This window comes from Geotrypetes seraphini, chromosome 5 (assembly GCF_902459505.1).
Source record: "Geotrypetes seraphini chromosome 5, aGeoSer1.1, whole genome shotgun sequence".
Lineage (NCBI taxonomy): Eukaryota > Metazoa > Chordata > Amphibia > Gymnophiona > Dermophiidae > Geotrypetes > Geotrypetes seraphini.
The window spans coordinates 70631991-70637911 of record NC_047088.1 but is presented as its reverse complement, the minus strand read 5'-3'; the positions used below and the strand labels follow the sequence as shown (position 1 = coordinate 70637911).

The window sequence follows — 5921 nt, the reverse complement described above, 5'->3', positions numbered from 1 at the left end:
GGGGGAAACATCTGCTTGCCCTGGATCGGTAGGATGGAATGTTGCTACTCTTTGGGTTTTGACCAGGTACTAGTGACCTGGATTGGCTTCCATGAGAATGGGTTACTGGGCATGATGGACCATGGTCTCACCCAGTTAGGCTATTCTTATGTTATGTTCTCATCTGTAGGGGCCTTTGTTTTCACTTCTTATTTTAATGTATTTTTTTTCTGAGAACTTATCAGAGTTTTTTTTATAATGGGAACAAAAATGGAAGAAAATTAATGTGTGTGGAAAGGGGGGGGGGTAACTAATTTCTTCAGCTAAATAATTCAATCCACCTCAACCAGACATAGGAGAACTCACGCACCATTCACACACCCTCCAACCAAAAACGTCAAAAGAAAAAAACAGTTCGACAACCTCCTAGCCATTCGAGCTGCAACACTCGACCCCCAACTCTACAACCTATTGACCTTGACCACAGACTACAAAACCTTCAAAAAGAAATAAAAACCCTTCTATTCAAAAACACATAAAACCGAACTAACACAATCAGAACTGTCCCAAGCATCACCTGCAACTACTCCATATGTACTTCTGATATCATGACAATTCAGACATAATTTATGTTATGTTATGTTTGGAATAATGGTTACATATATGAGGTTCAATAAAAGAAAATTTTCACTGCCTGTTTCTATTATGACCATTTATTCAGTTTATTGGTTATTACAAAAAATATTTTTTTACATGGAGGGGTGTCAAAAAATTATGGACCCCGGGTGCCATATTATGTATGTAAACTTGTAACCCGTTCTGAGCTCTTATGGGAGGAAAGGATAAAAAAATGAATAAATAAAGTCCAGTTGAGTGCCTATATCAGCACCGATTAAGCCTATTGATCATCAATTAAGTTGCGCCTAACTTTAGGTGGACTTTATAGAATCAAGGCCTTAAACCCTCCATTGTCTCAGGTACAAATGGGCTGATGCCAAAAGTTTTTGTTAGAGCTGTGCACTGATGGCTTAGCACACAGCTTCCTAAAGTCTCATTTTTGCTCACCATTGCAGTACACAAATTACTGTATATACAAATAGGACCTGTGCGACACTTGTGCATTCACCAGGGAGAGCACAACAGACACATGTGCACAGTCGCACAAGCTGTGCACATGTTTGAACAGAAAAACATTGGCATAGATTTGTGCATGTTCTTGAAGTTGTTGCAGTGCTAATATTTATGCACTGAATAGCATTTCTAACTAGCAATAGGGAAAATATACTTAATAAACCCTATGAGTAACACCCTTCATCAATTTTTAGGATCCTCAGCAACACCACTCAGAATTCAAATAGTCTCATTACTCCAAGCTTTATGTGTTAAATCTTCATCAGATCAACAGTAATATTTGTATAAGTAGATTAATTAAAGATAAATTGATTTTTAAATATATTTTAGATTTTTAAATTTTTAACTTTTTAAATATTTAAATAAATATTTCGTTTAATAATTATAACTAAGTTCGTTTGTACTTAACTTCATTCTTGTAGTCTAGATCGGGGACAAACATTCACCAACATGTTTCGCTGGTAAGCTTTCTCAAGGTGAAGTCCCTCTGATTCAGATTGCCAACAACATAGACCAGAGGAAGGAAGTTCTAATATCAAAAGGAAGTCCATTCCAAAGTTTTGCAAATGAAAATACAAAAGATCGGGACATGTAACCTAATACTTTAATTCCTTTAAAAGAAGGAGAGGCAAGTTTATATTTTTGAGAACTTCTTGAATTTGATGACCACAGACAATTTAAAGAGACAGTGACTAATGAGGAAACAATACCATGTAAAATTTTAAATATTACAGTGGCACATTTGATTTGAATTCTTGAATGAACAGGGAGCCAATGAAGAGCCCTCAAAAGAGAGGGCACGTGATCATATTCCTTTTGTCCAAAAATCAATTTGGCCGCTGTTCTTTGAATTAATTGTAGCCTTTTTAGGTTACACTTACTCAAGCCAATATAAAGCGAATTGACATAGTCTAGCTGTGCCAATATAATAGCCTGCACCAACACAGAAAAGTGTTGTTGATGAAACAAATAATGGCCCTTTATTAACATTTGAAGACTGAAAAATTTTGGGGGGAAAGGTTATTTACCTGACTTTGCATTCCTGCTCTACATTGTGGCTTGCCAGTGTTAGTTAAGGCAAGTGGCTCTCCTGCATAGTTTCAGATAAGTGTTTTGTTTTTTGCTTTCTAATTGTATAAGTTGCATGGATACTTAGAAATATCATATAGTAAGAAGTGACTATGAAATGTTGGATCACAAAATTATTGAATTTACAAGTAGTGTGTCAAGATGGAGATGCATATAGTGGTACAAGGGGCCGCTGAAAAGTTCTCAACCCAACTAACACTTAGTCCAGTAATTTTCCACTTATTTTGATCCATCGGAAAAATATGGAACGAAAAAAGTGGAAAATTGCTGGACTAAGGGCCTCGTCTATCAAACTGTGCTAGCAGTTTTTAGCGCAGAGAGCCGCGCTGAATGGCCCGCGCTGCTTCCGATGCTCATTGAGTTTCTGTGCCAGTGAGCTGTTAGCTGCAGTGCTGACATCTAATGTAGTTCAGTAATGGCCACTTCTGAAGCATCTTTTACATACAAAATATATATATATATGTGTGGTGGAGTTTTTTGGGTTTTTTTTGTGATGGCATCTAATACCCTTGCACCACTCCTATTGTTGCCACAAAATTAGAGGAGACCAAGGGACAAGAAACTTACTCTCTTGCTTCAGAACTTTTTATCTCTCTTCCCTCCCCCATTTTCCTGCTTAAACTGGAAGTTATTTTGTAAAGGATCATTGCTAGGTTTATTACTATGAGTGTCCTAAGTGCCTGGAATAAAATTCAGGGCTAAAACACTAAATAACATACAAAGAGGGCCAGAGGAGATTTCATAAAAACTGAAATATGAATACGTTACCACAATGAAAATCATCTTAGAATGCATCCTATTGAGATTCACCAGCACTTGATCAGGGAGCAGCACTACAAAACTCATGCACATGCATATTTTCTACTATCTGTCCCTGAAAGTGCTGATGCTCCCTCATCTTCCAGTTTGTAAAAGGGGTAAAAAATGATGAGTCATTGATCTCTTATTCTAAATCTAGTCTATAGCTACAGCCTTTTTTAAAATTTATTCTTTATTAAATTTTCAGTTCTTACAAAAGTGCAATATAACATACTTGTCATAACGATGAAAATTAAGCACTTATAAACATTCAGAAACAGTTCAAATCCTAACAAAAATTACCCCCTCCCTTCCCATCACCCCAGAAAAAAATCATAAAATAGAAGACCATTAAAAACTTATATCCCCCCTGGATGTGCAATTAATACATCAACAAAAGTTAAAACTATAATGATTCTACAAAAGACATCAATGGGCCCCAAATTAATTTTAAAATTTTTATGTTCCCTGACAAATAAGCATTTATTTTTTCATATTTATACAATAAACTTAAATATGCCCACCAGAAGGTAAAATTAAGATGGTCCCAATTTTTCCAGTTGCGCGTAATCAACTGTACTGTACCCGTTATAATTAAGAAGAGTCGCCTTTTATATTTATCTAAGGGATTCTTTACATGCAACACAGTTCCACAAATCACTACCTCATAAGTCAAAGGGATTGCAGACTCTAAAACATTATTAATATGTCCCCAAATTGACTTCCAAAAACTCAGTATCATAGGACAATAAAACAGTAAGTGATTCAATGTTCCTATGTCTAGATGACAGTGCCAGATCTATGAGATCTAGAATTATCCAACTTATTCAATCTACTTTTTAGGTGCGCTGTTGCCTTCACAGACACATTCATCATGCTGTGACCATTGTTAGTTCCCTGCCTGTTTTTGCAGTCCCTCATTCACGACAGTGTCCATTCGTCCCCTGATGAAGGCATGTACGGATGCCGAAACTGGGATCCTAGTTGGCTACAGCCTTAAGAGGACATTCAAGGATCCAGTAGTGGGTCAAGTAGCTATGACTGGGTGAACCGTCCCACTCAGAAACTGCAGGATATCATACGAGGTGAGAAGCCATATCTCAAGACAGAAACTAACAAAATGAAGAGGCCACCAGCCAGATTATCCTAATGCTCTACAGTAGTGTAGTAAGGGAGAGCGGTCCACCCTGGGTGCTGTCTTAGTGGGGGCGCCGGCACCCCTCCTCCTCCTCTCCTTTCCACTCTTTCCCCCACTGTGTGTGCCTTCACTTCCCCATCCCCCTGTACCTCTAGCTCTTTGCCAGCAACAGCAGCAACTCTAACCTGCTGCTCGCGCCAGCATCAGTGCTCCATCTGACATCACTTCCAGGTCCCGCGCCTAGGAAGTGACATCAGCAAATACGGGCAGCAAGTTGGTGATGCTGCTCATGCCAGGGAAGTTAAAGAGGTATGGGGAAGAGTAGGGGTGCAAGCGGGAGGGGGGGACGCCTTTCATCCTCGCTACGCCACTAATGATTTAGTTTAGGGGCTGTTTTACTTAACTGCAGTAGAGAAGTGGCCCTATATGCCCTTGCGCAGGTTTTTTTCCCCCCACATTAAGGCCATTTAACTGCTGTGATAACAACTTTTTTCATTTGTTGAATGGTCACGCACAGCCATTAAAAAAAATGATGGTGGGAGCACTTACTGTACCAAAATCTATTTGGTAGGTGGTAAAAAGCTCATGTGGTAAATCCTGTGCTAAGTACCAGTTCGTGTAAAGTAGATGCACAGGAACACCCTAATTTTTAAAAGGTTCCAGGTTGATGATCTGATAGAAAATCACCACTGAAGCAAATTATGGAGCCTGGCCTGCTTGGTCAGATTTATAACCAACAGGCATATTTTCCATCTGCTGCTTCTGTTCGAAAAAGAAAATGGTGCTGGGTGAAACAGCATGGCTCTTTGAATATTATTTAGACAAAACCTGAGTTGCTACCTAACAGCTAAATTTTGACTAAGACCTTAGTCTACCGAATGGTATTTGTCAGCTGACTGAACTGGTTGGCTTTTAAGTTGTTATGCCGAGAGTCCCTATATAGGTAGACTAAGTGAAAAGTATTTTAAAACAAATATATGGATTATATAAATAAACTCGGCAAATAATATTAAACTATTCGCTGAAATAATCAATCTTCTGGAGGGGGAGGGGGAGGGGAAAAAAAAGTGGTTCCACTGGGGCTCGAACCCAGGACCTTCTGCGTGTAAAGCAGACGTGATAACCGCTACACTATGGAACCGTGCTGCGAAAACGTCATCTCCCAGCGTTGTGTATAGCTTTAAAAAGGGACAGATGTCTGCCGGGAAATAGGGTTTTTTTTCCAAAGTGTTTTCTAACCAGAGTTCCGCTTTAAGAAATTTGGTTTAACCCAGCCTTCTCTTCCAATCCATGTGCTTCGGAAGCTGGGGGCGGTCACAAACCACTGTTTTGACGTCGAGCATCCCGCCCCCGCATTCTCCTCCCCCTCCGATGCTGTCGTGTGGTGTTTAGCCCGCGCGCATTTCTCCCTGCTGAAAGCTCGCGCATGGAAGAGAAAGGAAGAGCAGAAGCCGCGCGCCGCCCTCCCACGCCGGCAGCTGCAAAAAGCTCAAGTCAGAAGCGAAAGATAAAATAGTACCCAGGATACACGCGTGCGCGCTACCTTAGAGCCACGCAGGGTTATTTGGGGTTATCTGTGTAATGGTGGGACTGATGTGAGAAGGACGCATAAGAGAAAAATTGCAGCACAGCAGACGCATGGAGGAGAAGGATGCCTGGGAGAAATACAGCACAGCTTTGGCGAGTTAGAGACCGCTAACAATTTCTGTTAGATGGATGAAAGGGACCTGACGGATATGCAGAGCTGCCTCGGAAGAGAAACTGCCGGGCAGTGGAGCTGGAAAGA

The 5921-nt window shown here is 40.2% G+C and overlaps 1 non-coding gene across 1 annotated transcript; it reads right to left on the bottom strand.

The window, feature by feature from the left end:
• Positions 1–5203: 5203 nt before the first annotated feature.
• TRNAV-UAC lies at positions 5204–5276 on the bottom strand. Its single transcript has one exon. It is a non-coding gene; the product is annotated as a tRNA-Val (tRNA).
• Between the last annotated feature and the right edge of the window lie 645 nt (positions 5277–5921).